The sequence below is a fragment of the Garra rufa genome, chromosome 9 (genome assembly GCF_049309525.1).
Source record: "Garra rufa chromosome 9, GarRuf1.0, whole genome shotgun sequence".
NCBI lineage: Eukaryota > Metazoa > Chordata > Actinopteri > Cypriniformes > Cyprinidae > Garra > Garra rufa.
In genome coordinates, this window is record NC_133369.1 from 28,263,749 (window position 1) to 28,288,227 (window position 24,479).

At 33.9% G+C, this 24,479-nt stretch overlaps 1 pseudogene; it reads left to right on the plus strand.

The window, feature by feature from the left end:
- Positions 1 to 24,479, plus strand: part of LOC141343202 (nuclear pore membrane glycoprotein 210-like) — a 59,995-nt pseudogene that overhangs the window by 25,827 nt on the left and 9,689 nt on the right.

Consider the following 24,479-nt stretch of genomic DNA (forward strand, 5'->3'; position numbering starts at 1 on the left):
GCCGCTGAAGCGCCGTGCCGCCAACACAAAAGAAAAAGGAGGTTTGAAGAGAAGGTGTGCTTCTGACTCGTCCCACTGTAGAAATGGTCCAGCTCCGAAGCAAAAGCTTGATGATGCATGCACCTGCTGCGCATTATATGCTCAGGCTGTGATGAGCCGCAGCTGGCTGCAATCATGCATGCCAATATTCATTGGCTCGTTTGTACACACACGAAGTAGATTGGTCTATCCAGGCGATATCCCAATTTGTCGGTCTCGACGAGACGTCGAAGAGACCGACTGATAGGGAACATGATCTTTACTTAATATTCTAATGGTTTTTGGCATAAAAGAAAAATCAATCATTTTGACCCATACAATGTATTGTTGGCTATTGCTACAAATATAGCCGTGCTACTTATGACTGGTTTTGTGGTCCACGGTCACCTTTTAAAGAATAAAGCCAGATTAAAATGCTTAACAATATCTCACATCCTTCCAGTCCATGGAATAATACTATTCCTTATGTTTTTGACATGCATCTTCACTTCATTCCTGGGGGATGTTCTGCAAAGCTTGTCTGACAAAGTAACAGTCATTATGGAAGATAAAGCTTAGCGAATGGTCTATTTGTTGTCAGTGAGCTAGTTATACTTTTGCATAGACTTCAATATAAATGTTTACTGTATTGCCAGAACCCTATAAAATGGTTTTACTGAAACCATTATTTTTCTGCTGGTCTTTGTTCCCTGTTGGCCCATGGGTTTAATTACACAAAACCAATGTCATCAGTAACATAACATGTCAAGTATCCTACTTCTGGGGTTTGGTTCAGTTCATCGCTCAGTTTGAGGGGTTCAGTAGGTTATTTTGCAAAAGTGAAGTTCATTCTTATTGGAGTAAATGGCACAAGCTGTTTGCAGATCTAGAGGGGAGCCCCACCTGAGGGGGCATGATAACACAGCGAGCAGGAAATGAGGACACACACAGTGTGAAGTGTAAAGAGAGGCATGGGGTGTGTTGGGAAACCCATTGTTTAAAAAGGGAAAGACAGCGTGTTTCATCTGCGGGAGGCACTGCGGTGGCAGAAGATGAAACGCATCTTAGTGGGGGGCAGTTTTTATCCGGTCGTCATGCAGGCGTTATGGTTCTGTAAGATGAGCTCCGGGGGAAACGTTACTCATTAGTTTCGGTCCGCAACTTCCTGTCGATCCATGCTCGCTTATAAGGATCATCCATTAGATTAATGGGACAAAAAACTGCCTCCAAGGGAAATCATCCTTTGGGCAGGTGTAAATTTTCCTGTCAGACCTTCACGGTGAACGCTGTGGTGCTGCTTAGTAGTTTGACTGGCTATTGAGCTGATTAGCATCGGCTACATCAGTTTAGGATTTCCCAGATTTCTTAAAGCGAAAGTATTTACCTTGAGTGTCAGTAACATGTTCTGTTATATTCTTGTAAATGTAGTTATTTAAAGGGATAGTTCACACAAAAATGAAAAGTCTTTCCTTAATTACCCTCATGTTGTTCCAAACCCATTTGGAACACAAATTGAGCTACTATGCAACGCAACTACCATGTTCAAGACCCAGAAAGGTAGTATTGACATTGTTAAAATCGACCTTGTGGTACTCTAGTGAATCCACATTGAAGACTGACATGGAAATGAAGATCACTGATGCTTCAGAAGGAAACACAATGCATTAAGGTCCTGGGGGATATGATATTTAGGAAAAATAAGAAAAATGTACACATCTTCATTCTGTTCAAAAGTTTACACCCCTAGCTCTTAATGCATTGTTTTTCCTTCTGAAGCATCAGTGAGCGTTTGAACCTTGTGTAATAGTTGCATATGAGTTCCTCAGTTGGATATGGATCTTAAAATCATATAGTCATTGTTGGAAAGGGTTCATGTACACAAAAATGCTGAAAAACCAAGAGACCTGAAGGATTTTTCTGAAGAACAGCAGGCAGTTTAACTGTTCAGGACAAACAAGGGACTCATGAACAAATATCACTAAACAAAAAGAACACAGAAGTGGATCATTCAGATAACAACACAGTATTAAAGGAACACTCCACTTTTTTTTCACAAGTTTTAAATAGGACAAATATCGAAACTCGTTGGTCATTTTTGAACACGATGCTATTGATCTAATAGGATTCAATGATCTATGCTAAGCTATGCTAAAAGTGATATCGCCAGAACAGGAGAACGGCTGAATGGATTTCAAAACGGTAAAACTCAACTTATTAACTCGGGAGGAGTTGGAGAATGAGCCTATTTCCAAAAAAAATGGAGTGTTCCTTTAAGAATCAAACGTGTGTAAACTTTTAAAAAGGGTAATTTTTATAAATTCAACTTTTTTTTCTCTTGTGGACTATGTATACATCTTTAATGTTAAATATTCAGGCCAGTACTAAATAAAAAATAATATGCGTTTCGTATGATCTATTTTATTTTGCTAAAATAATTAACATTTTGCAGATTCTGCAAGGTGTATGTAAACTTTTGACCTCAACTGTATAATAAAACAGTAATTATTTTATTTTATTTTATTTTATTTTATTTTATTTTATTTTATTTTTGACAACACCTGTGTAACAGGATGGTGAATACTGGCCTGTCATCTCACCAATCCGAGTGCGACAGGAAGTGGAAATCTACAACCCTCTTACTCTTCAGCCCTCTGTGATTGCATTTCCATGGCAACCCCAAAATAAGCTGTACCAGCACAATATTCAGGTGACGTTAAAATCAATATTGTAATGTACATATTTTGAAGCATAATAAATGTTTGCTATAACAGAATTTGTGTTTCCAGGTGGAAGGAGGAAGTGGCTCTGTAACGTGGGAAGTGTCTGACAGAGAAATTGCCACAGTTACAGTAAAAGGGGATTCAGAGATTCAGGTTTCAGATTCTAAAAACGTCCTGCACAAAGCAGTCAGGAAGGTAAAATTTGCACACACTATCATGTATATACCAGTCAAAAGTTTTTGAAAAGTAAGATTTTGAATGATTTTTTGTCTCTTCTGCTCACCAAGCCTGCATTTATTTGATCAAAAGTGCAGCAAAAACAGTAAAATTTTGAATAGTTTTACTATTTAAAATAACTGCTTTCTATTTGAATATATTTTAAAATGTAATTTGTTCCTGTGATTTCATAGCTAAATTTTTAGCATCATTACTCCAGTCACATGATCCTTCAGAAATCATTCTAATATTCTGATTTGCTGCTCAAAAACATTTATTATTATTATTATTATTATTATTATTATTATTATTATTATTATTATGTTGAAAACAGCTGAGTTTTTTTTTCAGGTTTCTTTGATGAATATAAAGTTCAGAAGAACAGCATTTATCTGAAATAGAAATTCCTTGTGTTATAAATGTCTTTATCATCACTTTTGATCAATTTAAAGCATCCTTGCTAAATAAAAGTATTCATTTCTAGAATTTCTTTCCCCAAAAAATAAATAATTATACAGATTTTTTTAATGGTATAGTGAATAATGTTACAAAAGCTTTTTATTTCAGATAAATGCTGATCTGTGGATCTTTCTATTTTTAAGAATCCTGAAAAAATGTACTCAACTGTTTTAAATATTGATAATAATTTTTTTTTTCTTAAACAGCAAATTAGCATATTAGAATGATTTCTGAAGGATCATGTGACACTGAAGACTGGAGTAATGATGCTGAAAATTTAGCTTGGATCACAGAAATAATTGAAATTTTATTTTATATTAGTCAAATAGAAAGCAGTTATTTTAATTAGTACAAATATTTCACAATGTTACTGTTTTTGCTGTATTTTTGATCAAATAAATGCAGGCTTGGTGAGCAGAAGAGATTTCTGTAAAAAACATTACAAATCTGTTCCAAAACATTTGACTGGTAGTGTAGGCTATAAATTCTCATATATTTCTTTCACTGTGTGTGTACAGGTGATGGTTGTGAGGCCTGTCCGGTTTCAACTGATTCCCCAGAGGGGTGATTGTCGTGTGGGGGACTAGATAGAGATTCCCTTTGCTCTCTGGGGCATTCAGGACCCACCAAATATTTGCTCTCAGACAAATTATGTCTTTGATAAGCATTCGTACACTCACAGGAGCATCAGTGAACATTCTCAGGAAAACTTGTTCGCCGATACACACAATTGTCAATGTGAAGAGTCTCTACTGGAGGATAGAAATCTTGTGTTAGTCACAGACTGCTCTCAGCTCTCTCTACACGTCCACACTGAACCTGCCGGCATCTTCACACACATGTCAGGTGCAGCATCTTCACCCTCTCCATCTCTGCGATCGTACTTAGTCCATCCATTTACGCTCCACCGGTTCTTTCGATATTCTGTTTCTCTGATGACACTTTCATTCATCCGCCTACTCTAATTGTTTACCTCAGGGCATATTGAACATGAGAGAGAAGTGATCTACTCCCAGTCACACACAGAGAGCCCCTTCCTGCTCTCTTTCTCTCTTTTCCCCCCTCTCTTATTTAGGACTTCCTCCCCACTGCACGCACAAATTAAAATAGGATTAATTAGTTCATTTCTCCTGCTTTAATTTAAAGCACTGGGAAAATCAATACGCGCTCTCTCTGTGTAATCCGGTTAGTACATTAGCCCATAAACATCAAGTTGATGGAGTGTATGCATGTTTGTGTTTGACAGAGGATTTATGTACCGATAACTTGCACAGCTGTCCGGCGCGTGAAGCTACCACTTAAATGTGAATCCTAGCAAATGTTGCTAGAATAAAACGTTAGGTTATATCAGAATAAGAATTATAACCAATATCACAAATTACCAGCTCAGATAACCTCTTTATAGTTTTTTTTTTCCTGAGTAACAGATGAGATGATGAACTTCCGTTTGGATGCTCTCATGTTCCGGTCTCCAAAGAAATCTATGTTAAAATGGGGCATAAAGATCAACTGAATTAATTAAACTGAAACTTTTTAACTATAACTAACTATTAAAATGTGTGCAGAGTTAAGAATTCAATTAATTTAATAATTTAATTAAATTCATTACATAAATGAAGGGTTAAGAATTAAATTCGTTCATTTGACTAGAAACACCAGAGACTGAAAATGTAAAGCATCTTTCCATTATAAATTTATAATTATTTATAAATAAAATAATGACATGCTATAATATAGTTTTTTATAAAAGAATTATAATTTGTATTATTTAATAATTAATTAAATTAAATGAAGGTTTAAGAATTAATTCGTTAATTTGACTAGAAACACCGGAGACCAGAAATGTTAAACATCTTTCCATTATAAATGTATAATTATTTATAAATAAAATAATGATATATTAATTTAATATTATTATTTATTTAAATAATTATTATAATTATTATTATTGTTATTCTAGCGTTCCTATAATGTTAATATAACGTTTCTAGAACGTTAGTTTTTGATTCCCAGAACGTTAGTTTTTGGTTTTTAAAATGTTATTCTAAACGCTCCCCTAACGTTAATATAACGTTGCCAGAACATTAGTTGTTGGTTTCCAGAACATTAGTTTTTGGTTTTTCAGAACATTATTCTAACGTTCTCCTAACATTACTATAACGTTGCCAGAACATTAGTTTTTTTTGTTCCCAGAATGTTCTTTTTTGGTTTGTAGAACATTTTTTTAACATTATTTGAATGTTTCTAAAAAGTTCATTTTTGTTTTTTGAAACGTTATTCTAACGTTCCCCTAATGTTAATACAATGTTCCCAGAATGTTAGTTTTTGGTTCCCAAAAAGTTTTTGGTTTTTAGAATGTTATTCTAATGTTTCCCTAATGTTAATATAACGTTCCCAGAACATTAGTTATTGGTTCCCAGAATGTTAGTTTTTGGTTTTTAGAATGTTACTAATGAATCTAACGTTCCCCTAACGTTAATATAACATTGCCAGAACATTAGTTTTTGGTTCCCAGAATGTTCTTTTTTGGTTTGTAGAACATTATTCTAATGTTCCCAAAATGTTAGTTTTTGGTTCCCAGAAAGTTCGTTTTTGGTTTTTAGAACATTATTCTAACATTCCCCTAACAATAATATACCATTCCCAGAACATTAGTTTCTGGTTCCCAGAACATTCGTTTTTGGTTTGTAGAACATTATTCTAACGTTATTCTAAGATTCCCAGAAAGTTAGTTTTTGCATACCTTGTGCTAGACTAGGCTAACGTATGGGCCGACATGTTTGTCTATGAAGCCAATGCGACGTGCCCAAAACAAAACAACATTTTATATTGTTTTCTATGTTGATATAAATAATTATTATTACAATACAAAGCAATAATCTACAGTAATGATTTTTGGGCAAAATATTGCAGCCCTATGAACTCCTTTAGAACTAATTTAGATACAATTTTAAACAGTCTATTGTTATTGACAACAGTTTAAATTATTGGGTAATTGGGTACATTTAAGTATTTGACATTAAAGACAACATAGTATGGTTTTTATAATAAGGTGATTTGAAAAGTTGCCCTCATGAATGTAAAAATTGCCCCTGGAAATCAATTCCAGCCAGCAAATATTGCACCTTAATGGAAAAGTTAATTTCTGACCCTCGTATGAATCACATGAATATTCCCTTTCATTTTTCTACATTTCTGTCTCCTTGTCTCTCTAAGGATCTCCGTCTCCAGGTGCTGGATTCTGTGGAGGGGTCCGTATGAAGGCTGTTTCACAGGGTCACGCTGTTGTTACCATCACAGTGGAAACAGAGGGATGCAACATCAGCGAGACGACAACACTGGTGGCCTACAGTCCTCTCAAAGTATGCCGTTTCTCTGTGTGTGCCTGTGCACAACTGTATGTGTGTGCGCGTATGATTTGTGGTAAGTGTCATGACTGTATAAAGGGTGATTTATCAGTCCTATGGTGGCTATTTATTAAGATAATGAACTGTTTGGGAGTAGCAGAAGATTAATGTGAAACTGAGTGCTCCTGATCACTGATGTATGACTCTGTAGCATGTCAGGGACATAGAGAGCAGCGTAGCGCTCCGGTCCAGGGCAAACGCTGCCAAGCACGCTCATGGGAGTTTAACAGGACAATGTGATGGATCAGTGCTTTGCTTTTGTCAGTCACACACTAATGAAAGACAGCAACAACTTGAACAAGGACATTATCGTGAGCTTTGTACTCCATTTAGCCTTTCAGTGACATTGTTCTCTCCTTCTTTGGCTCAGTCTCTTGTGTCTAAAGTTCTTCTCTCTTTGGGATCATCTCGTGTGGTTATATTCGAGGGGGGGCCTCAGCCCTGGCCCCCAGCTCCCTTCCGTTTCTTTAGTGACGTCAAGGTACAGCCAGAGGGGGGTGTTACCATGGAGTCATTGAGGACGACCGAAGCAAGGCCACCTCGACATGCGTATCGGGTCACGTGCACCGCCGTGGGAGAACAGGTTTGAAATGTCCTCAAATGCAATGTGACTCATGTGTCATATGTACTGCATTATTACCGGTGTTGTGAAGGTTACTTTACTATATTGCTAATGAATGTTTTCAACTGGTAATCTCTTAATCAACTCTCAGGTTGTAGCCTAAAGCTTTCAGCAGCAATGCAGATTAATGTAACTGGCAGATGTGGTGCACTGCAAATTCAAACAAGAGAACCAATCAAAAGTAACAGAATAGCAGTACTTTACCTAACAGTCTTTAAATAGCAGGAGGCTTCATGCACATCAAAAACAGGCAACAAATTGATTTTATTCAACATATCCCAATTTTTACAGAATGTAAAGATGTAACCAGATGTAACCCCCTTTTTAATAATGCATATTTTCATAACTGTAAATTAATTACATTTTTTCTCAGTAACTGTAATGGATTACACTTACATTTATTTTGTAATTAAATTATGTAATGCTGTTACATGTAACTAGTTACTCCCCAACAGTGATTATTACACTAAATTCATGTAAGTGTGCTTACTAATAATAATATATTTTATTTTCTGTATTTACACACAAAAATATGGTGTACTTGCAGAACCAGAAGATTAAAAATGATCATTTAATGAATAATAATCAATAAAAAGTAATGTTTAATATTTTTTATTATTTTTTTAATGTTTATTATTTGTTAGTAAACAGTGTTGTTGAAGTATTATTTTTAAAGTGTTGTAATGTTTATCAATATTTTAAAAACAAAAAATAATTAAAAATTTTTATTTTAATTTTAGTGATTTTGTTGTGTTTTTGTCATTTTAAACATTTATTAAGTTATTTTCAGTTTTAGTAATTTTAGTAATTCAACTTCAACTTTTTTTTTTCAGTGACTTTCCAATACAACATTTACAATTTTTATCATTTTCATTTTTTTAGTTTAAGGTTTAATCAACTATGTTATTGTTTTAGTCATTTTTAACAATTTTTTCTAAACATTTTTATTTATTTATTAAGTTTTAGTAATTTTCATACCTCAACTCAACTTTAGCTTCATTGACTTTACAATACAACATTTATTGTTTTTTGTCATTTAAATTTTTAAGTTTAAGGTTTTATCAAATATGTTGACATCACTAATGGAACTGAAGTGATTAAAGTGATTATTTAATAAATAATAATCAATAATAAGTAGTGCTTAAAATCCCACAAAGTAATTGTTATTATTTTTATATTTGTTATTAAACAATGCTGTTATAGTATTATTTATAAAGTATTGTAGTGTTTATCAATATTTTGAATTAGTTTTCATTTTTAATTTTAATTTGTGTAATTTTGTTGTGTTATGTTTTTGTCATTTTTTACATTTTTTACCTTCTATATATTTTTTTTTTTCAGTTTTAGTAATTTCAGTCCTTCAACTTAAATTATTTTTCCAATAATACAACATTTATAATTTGTAAAATTTTCATTTTCAAGTTTAAGGTTTTCATCAAATATGTCAACGTCACTATAGAAATGGAAATGAGAACCAGAAGATTAAAAATGATTATGTAATAAATAATAATCAATATTTGTTATTAAACAGTGGTGCTATAGTATTGTTGATAAATTATTGTAGTGTTTATCAGTATGTTGAATTAGTTTTAATTTTTAATTTTCATTTTAGTAATTTTTTTTTCATTTTGAACTTTTCTTGTTTCTTCTTCTTTTTTTTTACATTTGTTATTACATTTTCTTTTTTCAGTTTTAGCTTTAGTAATTATTGTACTTTAACTTAAAAAAATTTTAAGTTTAAGTGATTTTCCAATACAACATTTATAATTTGTGTAATGTTCATTTTTTAAAGTTTAAGGTTTTCATCAAATATGTCGACATCACTACAGAAATGGAAGTGAGAACTAGAAGATTAAAAATAAGTATTATAATAAATAATAACCAATATTATTATTTTCTTTTATTTGTTATTAAACAATGGTGTTGTTGTATTATTTATAAAGTATTGTAGTGTTTATCAATACTTTGAATTAGTTTTAAAAAAATTAATTTAACATTTTCTTTTTTTTTCTTTTTTACATTTTTATTACATTTTTTTAGCTTTAGTAATTTTAGTACTTTAACTTTTTAAATTTAAGTGATTTTCCAATACAACATTTAGAATTTTTTATCATTTTCATTTTCAAATTGAAGCTTTTTTAATCAAATGTGTCAACTAAAGAAACAGAACTAAGAACCAGAAGATTAAAAATGATTATTTAATAAATACAATAATCAACAATAAATAACGTTTAAAATCCCACCTACAGAGTGTATATTTGTAAATATTGTTATTTTTATATATTGTATTGTATTTAATAAATATATATAAACTACTGATCAAGTTTTTTTTTTATAAATTAATGTTTCATTCAGCATGGATGCATTAAGTTTATCAAAAGTGACAGTTAAGACTTTTACAATGTTAAAAAAATATATTTTTTTTTCCAATAAATGCTTTCCACTAAAATATCAAACAGCACAGCTGGTTTCAACATTGATATAAATAAGAAGTGTTTCCTACGCTGCAAATCATTTTCACAACACTTTTTACTGTATTTTTAATTAAATAAATGAAATTGTAAAAAATTAACCATAATGTGGTGGAGAATCTAACCAGTTGAAAATATTTTATATATCAAACAGTGAAGACAGAATTCATTCAGAATTAAAAATTTCTCTGCCGCATAAGCTTTTCCTGCTTTGAGTGGGTGAAGTGCTGTAACCTTGGAGTCATATATGTTTTTTTCATGTGTGTGTTTATGTGTGCAGAGTGTGGTAATGCTGCAGGTCCGTTAAATGAGATTCCTGCAGTGGAGGAGAGCAGAGTTCAGGTGGCATGTGGCGTCCCCACCAGTCTGTCTCTCTATCTTCTCTCTTCCCTGTCCTCACCTTCATCCATCCCTCTTTTCTCCCATCACTATTCCTGCACACAGCCTCACTTCCCCTGTGGACTGTTGAGTAATGCCCACCCTGTCCTCTCCCTTTCTCTTTTTACCCCGTCCTGCTGTTACGTCCTCTCATAAACTCTTTTATGATTCACTCATTTTCCTCTTTTCCCTTCACCTGCCCAGACCTCTGTTTTTTCTCTTCATTTTTTCATTTTCTCGCCCTCCAGGTGTTTCTCTTTCTTTCTGTTTCACCCCTACACCCACACCAGACCTCCGTCTCTCTCCTTCCCTCTTTCCGCTGCTCTCATTTGCCATGCAATTATGTGTGATATGCAGGGTGAAGTGTTATAGCAGTTTCCATAGTAACTGCATGCATGGGCCCTCCATGTGTGTGTGTGTTGTGTGAGGGTTTTCCTCTCCTGACATAGATGCTCTAGAAACCAAGTCTTTGATCAATGTCAGACCCTCACAATCAATATACCATCTCTAATATACTAAAACCATCTCTGAGAATGAAACATCACATCATATCTCTAATTGAACCTAAAGACCATGAAGAAAACTTTGATTTTTGGTCATACATGCTTCTTTTTTGGTCACAGCACACTCAGGGATGCAGAAATTAAATTTACCAATTTAATGAAGCAAATCATTAGTCAAAGCAAAACACACACACACACACACACACACACACACACACACACACACACACACACACACACACACAAATGGAAAGAATAATTACATGCAGGCAGAATGCCAGTGATTGTGTGCTCACTTATTTACACGCATTTTTACAAACCATGATGTGTGTAAGTGTGTGCAGACCCCAAAATGTCTTATATGTTAAATGATAAAAGTGTTTATGTTTATTTTTATGTTTTAAATGTTTATATTAAATAATAATGTTTTATAACATATATAAATGTTATATATGGGCCGTTCTACAGAACTGGTCCAAAGTCACAGTTGGAAACTGTATTTTTTTTTTTTCTAAAAAAATGTGTATGTATGCAAATTGTGTAATGCCCAAGGTACACCTTTTTAGTAATTGTGCATTTAATTCTCATATTGTAATTTCAGAAAGTTTTGGAATATTTGTTCTCTCCCCAAATTTGTCACTACTGAAACACAGTAACATATAATCTAATAAGAAGAAGATTAAGATTTTGCTTACATCTAAATTGTAAATAGATATTTTTTGCAATTTATTAATATTTGTCAAAGGTAAATCAATAACAATTACATTTTTAACAATATTTCAATGTGATTTATGACATTTGTTGTATTTTGGATCCAAAAAGGCAAAAGTTTGAATACGCATTGAACCAAAAACTATCATAACATCTTAGTTGAAAATTCAGAAATTCAAAACTTTTTTGACAAACTATTTTGGACAAAAACATCCCATGTTTTCATGGTGACTGCACATTTTCGGTAGTAACAGTAATGCTTTGGTAAAGACCCCCAAAAAATAATGACTAATGAAACTTTACTAAATGTTTCTGCCGTGACAGTTTTGGTAGTGACAATTTTATTGGATAACACTCAAAAAACAATGCTGTCATTACCGAAGCCTTACCAAATATTTTTGTCGTGACTGTTTTGGTTGTGACAACTTTATGGGATAACATCCAAAAAAACAATTATGTCACTATCGAAACTTCACCAAATGTTTCTATCGTGACACTACCGTTTTTTGGAATTTTAGATACGTTTGGGCCCAGCTCAAAGATGCCAATCAGCACATGGTTAGCTAGCACAGTTCTAAACAGTTGAACACACATAATAACAAAGTAGTGATAGTGATAATTTTATGGGATGACACTTCAAAAGGCAACGTTGTCATTGCCAAAACTTCACCAACTTTTTCAGCCGTGACTATTTTGGTAGTGATAATTTTATGGGATTATACCCCAAAAGGCAACGTTGTCATTATCAAAACTTTACCAACTTTTCCAGCCGTGACTGTTTTGGTAGTGGCAATTTTATGGGATAACACCAAAAAAAGCAACATTGTCATTACCAAAACTTCACCAACTTTTTCAGCTGTGACTGTTTTAGTAGTGACAATTTTATGGGATAACACCCAAAAAATGCAATGTTATCATTACCAAAACTTCACCAAATTTTTTGGTCGTGACTGTTTTGGTAGTGACAATTTTATGGGATAATACCAAAAAAAGCAATGTTGTCATTACTGAACTTCACCAAATTTTTTGTCTGTGACTGTTTTGCAGGCACGTGCAGAGGGGGGGGGCGGAGGATAGACACGTTCGTGGCTGCTGGTAAGTGGTGTTTTCACCAGATTTAACGTTACTTATTATCATAAGAATGACGTGAAGGAAAGAGATTATGCACGAGTATTTATACTTTTTTATAGTTTGTGCATGTCTAGTCTGCTCTGAAATAGCTGCCGATAATGTTAATAAAAAAATCGTAAATCTATCATAAAGGAGAGGGCTCCTGCAGGTCCTTTAAAAACTCCTCAATTAGGTGGTGTCAAATTTAAGGCCATAAAAAGTTTTATATATGTTAAATAGTATAAGAAAATACTTAATTATAATTTAGGAGGTCTTACATTTGGAGACGGAAAGACGAGAATCGCGATAGGGCTGGATTAAACTTCAAAAGGCAATGATGTCATTGAATAGAATGACATCAGAAACGTGTCGTTTGCATTTTCATTTCACGTCTGATAAAACTGCGTTAATGTTGCTGTTTTGTGTTCAGCCGTTCCCATGGAAACCGTAGTATTTGCAGCGCTCCTAAAGCGCCCCTTGTGACAGGGAATGAATTTTTCAGCTCTTTATGGTCAAATTATTGCAATTATCGACCTAGTTTTTATGCAGCAAACACATAGAGTTGTAAATGTGAAAGATGTTAATGTGCCTTCTAAAAATCTAAACAATTAAGACAGTACTATTTATGTTTTAAATAAAGTATAATAAATTATAAACTCGATTTACTGTATCCCTTTTAATGGTGTAAAGGCTGACATTCCATTGTGCAATATATTTTGTTTTTGTGTGAACCTGTATCTGAATTATAAATCATGCCATTTTATGCCTTAATATTCTACCGTCTACAATCTTACAATACAATACATCAGGGGCCACAGATATTTTCAATAGTGACCACACACTATTGAATAGTTTAATATAACAGCTGTTCTTTATTATTGTCTTAAACAGAGAGAAGAAAATCTTAAGGTTTAACAATTTAATACACAATAATTTTTTTTAATCAAAATTAAGAGGTCCAAAGAAAATATTTTTCAATCTTTTAAATATCAAAATGGTCTTTTATGTTCCATTTCTTTCTCAGAACTGCTTCACAGCTTTGGCTATTACAAGCCTCTGAGTCTGTAATAATACGTATATCAGCAAGGAATGTGTCACAATATACAGTACAGTATTGCTGTGCTGATGTTTTGAGCACAGCCCTATTTAGAGAACCCCTTTTATAGAGATAAAAATATTACTAATTCTATTGTTTGAGTCCTGAACTAAACATAAATGCAATTAAAACTTTGAATAATGCATTATTTGACTTATTAATTACATTGTTACTTATCACGTAAGTAACTGGATGCCTACAATGAGGTGATGGACCCGAGGAGCTCTTAAATGCCTTGTTCCAGGTGCCCTTTTTATACTTTGAGCACCTGCCCCTTTAAAGGTCTCTGCACGGCCCTGCTGTTTTGGTAGTGACAATTTTATGGGATAATACCAAAAAAAGCAATGTTGTCATTACTGAACTTCACCAAATTTTTTGTCTGTGACTGTTTTGGTAGTGACAATTTTGTGGGATAACACCCAAAACAGCAATGTTGTCATTACAGAAACTTCATCAAATTTTTCGGCCGTGATTCTTTTGGTAGTGACAGTTTTTTGGGATAACACCCAAAAAAGCAATGTTGTCATTACTGAAACTTCACCACATTTTTCATCTGTGATTGTTCTGGTAGTGGCAATTTTATGGGATAACACACCTAAAAACCAATGTTGTCATTACCGAAACGTCACCAAATTTTTCGACCGTGACTGTTTTGGTAGTGAATTTCATGGGATATCACCCAAAACAGCAATGTTGTCATTACCGAAACTTCATCAAATTTTTCGGCCGTGATTCTTTTGGTAGTGACAGTTTTTTGGGATAACACCCAAAAAAGCAATGTTGTCATTACTGAACTTCACCACATTTTTCATCTGTGATTGTTCTGGTAGTGACAATTTTATGGGATAACACCCAAAAAAGCAAAGTTGTCATTACCGAAACTTCACGAACATTTTCGGTCGTGACTGTTCCGGTAGTGACAATTTTAGATACTTTTGGGCCCAGCTCAAAAATGCTAATCAGTACATGGTTAACTAGCACAGTTCTGAACAGTTGTACAGTCATTCAAAAAAAAGTGGAGTATCACCCAAAAAAGCAATGCTGTCACTACCCAATCTTCATCAATTTTTTTGGCCATGACTGTTCTGGTAGTGACAATTTTATGGGATATACCACCCCCAAAAAACTAATGAAACTTCACCAAATGTTTCTGTCGTGACTGTTTCGGTAGTGATAATTTTAGATACTTTTGAACCTAGCTTAATTATTTTAATATAATTTTTAAGTTTATAAAGGGCTTAGCGTTCGGGGCAGCCACCTCCTAATTGAAAGTACCCAATAAATAATGATTTTATGCATGTTAAGCTTACTGATATTTTAAATATTATTGTGGGTTATATATGTATTAGTTCATTTATTTCTCATTAGGTATATTCATACGCCTTGTATTTATTTGATTAAATACATTAAAAACTGTAATATCGTAAAATATAACTACATTTTCTTAAAAAAACAAAACAAGAAAGCATAAATCTGACATAATGTGACTGTTATGTTCATGAACTGATGGATGACAAAGTAGGACTATTACCGCACATTCTTGCCCTAATTTCATCTAAGTGTGACTGATGTCTCTGCCAGCTCATGTTCAAAGATTCATTCACACATTAACTAGGTTCACAGTTTCATTTTCATGATTACAGAGCACCAAATCAATAGTTTATTGCTTTCCTGCTATATTTGAAGCATTTTTTCCTGCATGCCTCCGGTAGTGAGACAGGTTAAGCATGATTTTATCATTGTTTATTTAGCGAGGTCACGCTTTATCTCTTTCAGTGTTTGGACTTCCTTTCTTCTCCTAGAATTACTCTGATGTAATTAAATATCACATTACCATATTCTTTCATGTCATCCGTCTCTTTCTCTCTCTCAGTTATCTGTGTCCAGCACGAGGGATGCTAAATTGCAGTTGTCTGTGTTTGACCAAGAGGGGGTGCAGTTTGATAATTTCACTTCCTGTTCAGTAAGGTGGTGGACCTCCTCTGACCCTGGACTGCTTTCATTGTGGCCCCAGTCCACAATAAAAGCCAGACTAACCCACACAGGCTACAAACTACATGGTGTGTTTGGGTTTGCTTTGTATTGACTCTAGTACAATTTTGGCATTTTTTTATTACAATTTTGTGTATATAGGTCAATGACACAACACTTAATTTATTTGTCTGAATCTGTTAATTCATGACAAAATAGATCAAAAATACAATTCATACATAAAAAAATGTGTACACCTCTATATTATGAGTATGTTTTTAATTAAATTAATGAAATGTATTTAATTAAACTGAGTTAAATAAAAAAAATGTCAGGGATGCAGATGGCAAAATGATGAAAAAATTAAATTAATTAAATGGTGAAATCATTTGCAAAATAATTGATTATTATTTCTTTAAAATAAGATTTATATATATTATAAAATACAGGGTGGCCGCGGATCCTTAAAAAGTCTTAAATTCCGTTGTCCTAAAATAAGGCCTTTAAATGTCTTAATTTGTCTTAAATCTAAATCCAAGGGTCTTAAATTTTTTACACTTTGAAAAGGAAAAGTTTATCGTTTTGAGGAGAATCTCCTGCGCAGGTTCTAAATCTGTTCTGTTGCTAGACACGCGCTTGCTTGACAACGCCTCAGTGTTGCCAGATTTAGCGGGTTTCCGCCCAACTACACGCATTTGAATCGCAGATTAGCTGTTAAGTTTAACCATCATAGAGTAAGTTTATAATTAGCACATGTTTTTACGTTGCCGCACACAACTGGCGCGAGCACGCGCAGAGAGAGAGAGAGGAGAGAGAGGCGCGCGGCGCGATTCACACAGATTGATTCCTCTTTAACTGCTATTTGAACGGAAACGTACATACAAAGTCATGTCTTAATACCCGTTTTGGTATTCTGTTTAACAGTCGTTTATGTCTTCAGTGAACCGAAAGAGCTGAGAAAGATATGCGTGCCAGTATTCGGTTTGGGCATTTGGCCTTAAAGAGACAGCGTCCTATAAATACCTGCAGTGAGAAACTCTAGTTATTTTACAATTAATTATTAAATTTCCCCTCCTGAATACTAGTGTTATTGATTTTATTACTAACTTTATGTTGTATTCATTTACACTTGTCATTTGTGTAATTGTTCTTGTTTTGTTACTGAACTTTAGTTCAGATAGTAGTTTTTGCTGTGGATGAGAAGTAGCCTACCTAAAGTAAGCATTCAGTAATTAGGAAAAAACAAACTTTTTTTTTTTTTTTTTTGCTGATCCGAAAAATGATCCGATCCATGACTCAAAATCCGTGTTTGTTACACTGTTACATTGGCTTCAAAGTGTGTGAGAGCCTTGACTTTGTCATGGAATAGAAAATAATTTCTTCTTCTGGAATAGTGTTTTCTGTTGAATATTCCCAAGAATAATCAGTTAAATAAAATAATAAGTTAAAATATCTTCATAGTTTTGTGCTAGACTTTTGCGGGACTTTCAATTTGGTCTTAAATTTTGTTTGAAAATGGTATTAAAAAGTCTTAAAATGTCTTAAATTTAACTTGGTCAAACCTGTAGACACCCTGTAATATGATTAGTCAATTATTACTATTATACTCTAATTTATATATAAGTAATTACATGTTAAATTATAAGAGTATTTGTTTGTTTTAATTTTTACTTATTAACAGACAAAAACACAATAATACAGAGTTAATCAGAAAAAATATATTGAGTATTTACTTTTTAATTGTTTATAATAATTAATAATTATGTTTTTACATACATTATATATATATATATATATGTGTGTGTGTGTGTGTGTGTGTGTGTCTGTGTGTGTGTATAACGTGTATATATATATATTTTTTTTTATATTTTTTCATATATATATATATATATATATATATATATATATATATATTAATATTTAATATATTATTTTTAAATTCTAATTATTATTATTATTCTATTAATGAATTAATAATGATCAAAGAGTTTTATTGGCAAAAATATTACTAGCTAGCTAACTAATAATAAAATTAATGTTTTTCAAAACCATATGAAACCAACATAAATATACTACAACAACTTCTAAGATCTTGACTCAGGGTTTAAACTTGATTTTTACTTTTTTATCGTGGACAATCTCATTTGTCATTCATCCAAATCTAATCAATTTGCTTGTTCTACAGCCTGGCAGGTTCTTCGAGCCCACAGACAGACAGGAATCGTGACTGTCAATGTCACTCTTAGATGTCCAGAGGTGAGTGTTTATTTTTGTGTCCATATTTATGTGTCTATGTCTGAGTAACGTATAAAATATGTGCCCTCTTCAAGATGTTGACAGCTCCAGTGTCTCAGTGTATGAATCTGCGTTTGGGGGATGACGTTCAGTGGGCCAGACACTCTGTCACTTTATTCAACCATCCAAAAGCCACAGTGAGCGAGTTCATCCCTCTCTAACATTTCTCATCTGGACATTTTTGTTACATTTTAATGACTCAGGAAATATGTTCATCTCTGTAGGAAAATCTGACCTTGATCCATGGCTCAGGTCACTTTCATGTCTATCTACAAGACAGCCAGTTAGCCAGCATCAATCATATGGAAAGCAGTAATAAAATACAGGTGAGAGTAAGAGTACAAAACTAATTTGTAGATGAAGTGTTTTGCAACATGAGTAAAGTAGTTCACTTAATTCTTTCAATCCCTGGTGTCCCCACTTCACTCTGGTTCTTCAGTTCTTTTGGCTCATGACCTCTGTCTGACCTCTGATCCTGCTGTGGCCTCCTTTCTCATCTCTGACATCAAAGATGTCCAGATTGACTTCATTAATACGGTACAATGTAGACCGAAGCTAATCTTTTTCATCTTTTAGATTTTACTACACTTTTTTTATGTTCACTGAATTTTTGTCTCCTACATTGATGTTATTATATTGTGGTCAGGCATTCTGCTGTAGTGTGAGTACATGTTCTAGACTCAAATAATTACATCATTACCTGTTGCACATGAACCTCATGCTTATCCCTTCGTCATCCATTATTTCCGTGGAGTGAGTCTTTGCCATTTGGTTTTGTTGTTTCACATTTTGAGTTCAAGTACTACATTCTGTCCTTTTTTTAAATTTAAAAATCAGAGAAAGATAATGAAATGATTTTTAATGATGTAATATTTAATACATAATAGAAGTGAATAGACATGACTGAGTTGAGGTGGTGGAGATTAGCGCTGTCAAATGAATAATCGTGATTAATCGTGTCCAAAAGAAAAGTTTTCATTTACATAATTAATGTGTGTACTGTGTATATTTATTAAGTATTTTCAAAATATATACTGTATGTGTGTGTGTATATAAACATAATAAATATACACAGTATACAGTACATATTATGTAAGCAAAAATAATATTTTGTATGTGATTAATCACGATTAATCGTTTGACAACACTAATCACCACCACCTCACCTCACCAGTCATATGTTTTCACTTTTATTATGTATTAAATATTATTTCATTATTATTCTATCATTTTTTTTTCATAATCATTTTATCATAATTTTTAATACATAATGTAAGTGAATCGTATGATGGTGGTGAGATGCTGGAAAAATGTCAGGAGTGAGGCAAATGGCTTATTTGCAACATGGCTTATTTTATGATTCAATTAATGGCTTAATTGAATTATAAATGCATAATTGAATCTGAATTGAAGAATTAATTGAAATATAATTAAAACTCAATGAAATAAAAAAAAATGCAAATGACTTTGTAGGTGTAATTTTCTGAAGGAGGTTATCATACAAATATGAGTTATTTCCAGGAACATACAATTTTATTAATAATTAAATGTATTAATTAATATATGTATTCAGTATAATTTAGATGTATTTAATTAATATATTTGAAAATATTTAACATTTTATATATTTGTAACTTTTTTTCACAGAATGTGCTAAAAAGTAGTTACAAATTCTAGTTCTATCATGACAACTCTCTGAAGATTTTAGGATAGTAACGGATATAACAACATTAAAGTATTTAGTTTAGGCGGTATAGTTCCGCTACACTGCTGAATTGCCAATACATGCAAGTATTGAGTATTTAAGGCATACTGCTGCTGCACAAATAGCATATAAAAGAACCCGTAGCAGATCTATACAGGTGGAGCTGGGGAGGTGGAGGGTTTCAGAGGAAGTCTAAAAGCATTAACGACCCATCAGCCTGCGCCATCTAGAGTTTCATGACAGAACTTGGATTTTAAAATTGTAGTTATAAAGCATTTATCTTTTAAATCTTATTTTACTTGTGGCTTGAGTATTGTTATTGAGTACATTTTGTATGCTTACAGGAACGCGGGGCCAGCGGACAAGTACAGCGTGGGATTCTGTGTGACTGGCCTGACAATTGGTGTGGTCAGTTTTCATCTCTCAGCAGTGGATGGTCATGGGTGTGTTATAAGCTCCTCCCACAAGAATACGCAAGTTTACCCTCCATTCAGTTTGCAGCCACGTAAACTTACTTTGGCAGTTGGAAGTGTGCGACAGGTACGTGTGACAGGCTACACCAAACCAGGCTACAGTGAGGGAAATAAATATTTGATCCTTTGCTGATTTTGTACGTTTGCCCATTGACAAAGAAATGGTCAGTCTATAATTTTAATGGTACAGTGAGAGACAGAATAACAACAACAAAAATTCCAGAAAAACACATTTCAAAAAAGGTTATAAATTGATTTGCATTTTAATGAGTAAAATACGTATCTGACCCCTTTGCAAAACATGACTTAGTACTTGGTGGCAAAACCCTTGTTGGCAATCACAGAGGTTAGACATTTCTTGTAGTTGGCCACACATCTCAGGAGGGATTTTGTCCCACTCCTCTTTGCAGATCCTCTCCAAGTCATTAAGGTTTCGAGGCTGACGTTTGGCAACTCAAACCAGCTCCCTCCACAGACGTTCTATGGGATAAAGGTCTGGAGACTGGGTAGGCCACTCTAGGACCTTAATGTGCTTCTTTTTGAGCCACTCCTTTGTTGCCTTGCCTGTGTGTTTTGGGTCATTGTCATGCTGGAATACCTATTGTTCTTGAGGTCATAGGCATAGTTGATGCCAAAGAGCCCGATATTGGTCTCATCTGACCACAACACCTTCACCAAGTTCACCTCTGAATCATTCAGATGTTCATTGACAAACTTCAGACAGGCCTGTACATGTGCTTTCTTGAGCAGGGGGACCTTGCAGGCGATGCCGGATTTCAGTCCTTCGAGGCATAGTGTGTTACCAATTGTTTTCTTGGTGACTATAGTCACAGTTGCCTTGAGATCATTGACACGATCCTCCCGTGTAGCTCTGGGCTGATTCCTCACCGTTCTCATGATCATTAAAAATTCCACGAGGTAAGATCTTGCGTGGAGCCCCAGACTGAGGGAGATTGACAGCTATTTTGTGTTTCTTTCATTTACAAATATGCGCACCAACTGTTGAGACCTTCTCACCAAGCTGCTTGGTGATGGTCTTGTAGCCCATTCCAGCTTTATGTAGGTCTACAATCTTGTCCCTGACATCCTTGGACAGCTCTTTGGTCTTGGTCATGGTGGAGAGTTTGGAATCTGATTGATTGATTGCTTCTGTGGACAGGTGTCTTTTATACAGGTAACAAGCTGAGATTAGGAGCACTCGATTTAAGATAGTGCTCTTAATCGCAGCTTGTTACCTGTATAAAAGACACAGAGGAGCCAGAAATCTTGCCGTTGATAGGGTAACTTTAGTGAAATTAGTTTTTCAGGATTTTTTTTTTTGTTGTTATTCTGTCTCTCATTGTTCAAATAAACATACCATTAAAATTATAGACTGATAATTTCTTTGTCAGTGGACAAATGTACAAAATCAGCAGGGGATCAAATCATTTTTCCCTTCACTGTATGTTGGTTTCCACAGAAACTTTTTTTTTTACTATAAACGTTTATTTGATATACAGGTTAAATGGGAAGCAGGGCCTTATCCTCAGTATGGCGTCAAGTTCTCCATGAGTGACAGCTCTAGTGTAGTCACTAAGTGTAGTCACTAAGACAGGACTGGTCAGAGGCATGGCAGTGGGTGTGATCAAAGTCAAAGGAGCTCTTCAGACACAAAATTCAGATGCATTGCTTACTGTTTTACAGGTACTCACATAGTTTTTTTAATAATCTTTTAATCTTTTCTTATAAAATGTTATTTACACAGACAATCACATAGCAGTAGCCAAAGGGGCTGTTCACACAGCACATTTGTGACCCTGGACCACAAAACCAGTCATAAAGTTAAATTTTACAAAACTGAGATGTATATATACTATGAAAGATCAATAAATAAGCTTTCTATTGATGTATGGTTTGATAGGATAGGACAATATTTGGCCGAGATACATCTATTTGAAAATCTGGAATCTGAGGGTGCAAAAAAATCTAAATACTGAGAAAATCACCTTTAAAGTTGTCCAAATTAAGTTCTTAACAATGCATATTACTAATCAAAAATTACATTTTGATAAATTTACAGTAGGAATTTTACAAAAAAATCTTCATGGAACATGATCTTTACTTAATTTCCTAATGATTTTTGGCATAAAAGAAAAATCAATAATTTTGACCCATACTATGTATTTTTGGCTATTGCTACAAATATACCCCAGTGACTTAAGACTGGTTTTGTGGTCCAGGGTCACATTTGTGCATTTCACTATGTCTTGTATATGGTACAACATTTTAAAAACATGGTGCTCAAAGTAGAAGTTTAGCTTTTAAAAATCCATTCTCAAGTTGTTGTGTTTTTAATACAACTGCCCCATGTCTCATGTTTTGGCAAGTCCCTGCAATACTTTTCCATCGTTTGTCTATGTAAACATGCGCCATAAACATGTCTGACTGTTGCACTTGCCTCTTGCATCTTTTTTTAGCATTCAGCGCATGATGCAATATTGACCCTGCACTCTTTTCCGTTCCATTCCTTGAATTTGTATGTGCCACTGTGCTGCTTTTTTGTTGTTTTTCTTTGTAAACATGTTCGAGTGACGTGTTTTACTGGTATGCTTGCATCTTTTGCACGTCTCTCACATGAAAAGTTAAAGAATTAGTTCACTCCTGAATTAAAATCTCCTGATAATTTATTCACCCCCATGTCATCCAAGATGTTTATGTCTTTCTTTCCTCGGTTTAAAAGAAATTAAGGTTTTTGAGGAAAACTTTTCAGGATTTTTCTCCATTTAGTGGACTTCGATGGGGATCAGAGGGTTGAGGGGGTTCAAATGTGACTCTGGACCACAAAACCAGTCTTAAAGGGTTACTCCACCCCAAAATGAAAGTTTTGTCAGTATTTACATACCCCCATGTCAATCCAAAACTGTAAAAGCTTTGTTTGTCTTGGGAACACAATTTAAGATATTTTTGATGCATTCTGACAGCTCTCTGACCCTCCCACAGATAGAAATGTAATTAACATGATCAACATTCAGAAACGTAGCCAGGAGATCGGTAAAATAATCCATGTGACATCAGGGGTTCAACCATAATTTTACAAAGCTATGAAAATACTTTTTGCACACAAAGAAAACAAAAATAACAACTTTATACCACAATTTGTCTCTCCTCTGTCACCCTAGCACCATTTTGGAGCGTATCGACAGTACGCAAATAGAGCACGCTGTTCTCTGTCAGCTTGGTCACATGAATACACTGTTTTCTTTCAAATCAAAGATTAAACAGTGTATCTGCGTGATGATCACAGAAAAGCGCACGCTGTTTGCGTTCAGTGGATACATTTTAAAATGGCCCTAGGGTGACGTGGAGGAGAAAAATACATCAATGGAAAGCTTATTTATTCAGCTTTCAGATGATTTCAAAAATGGACGCTTATGACTGGTTTTGTGGTCGAGGGTCACAAATTTTAGTTTCAATTCAGCTTCAAAGGGCTCTACACGATCCCAGCTGAGGAATAAGTTTCTTATCTAGCGAAACGATCTGTCATTTTCTAAAAAAAAAAAAAAATCACCCATGGTTAGTTCTTTGTGTAATCCAGTTCAAAAAGTTAGGGTAGGGTGAAAAACTCCATCTCATTTTCTCCTTCAACTTCAAAATCATCTGACGTTATTGTTTTACTTTTTTTGTAAAGGGTGTTTGACTTTCTTTGCACGTTCACTTTGTAAACACTGAGCCATGCGTGACCTTTCCAAAGTTGATCTAGTGCAAGATGAGCATTTGTGGTTAAAAACGATATCAATTTTAATTAATCACTGATTTTTTTGCTTGATAAGACCCTTATTCCTCGGATGGGATTGTGTAGAGCCCTTTGAAGCTGCACTGAAAACACAATTTGGACCTTCAGCCCGCTTATCCCCATTGAAGTCCACTATATGGAAAAAAATCCTGTAATGCTTTCCTCAAAAACCATTTCTTTTCGACATCTTGGATGGCATAGGGGTGAGTAAATTAACAGGAAATTTGAAACGTGGAGTGAACTATTCATTTAAAAAAAAAATTTGCTTTAAAAAATGAAAAAAGAGACTTGTTTTAAAAGTTAAAAAAGTTGTTGCAGACAACAGTTGAACATGTCTTTTCTAGTGCATGATTACACAGAAAAACAATGGAAAAGCAGCAGTCAAATGCAATATTGCTTTGAACTTTGAAAAAACCTGTTTTTAGATGTTCTTTAGATGCATCTTGTGTTTTTAAACACAAAAACATATTTTGAAATGCCTCTTACTTAGATATTGCTAATTATGGAAGTGACTCAAGAGCAAACATATATGCTTGATGTGATTTTCCATTG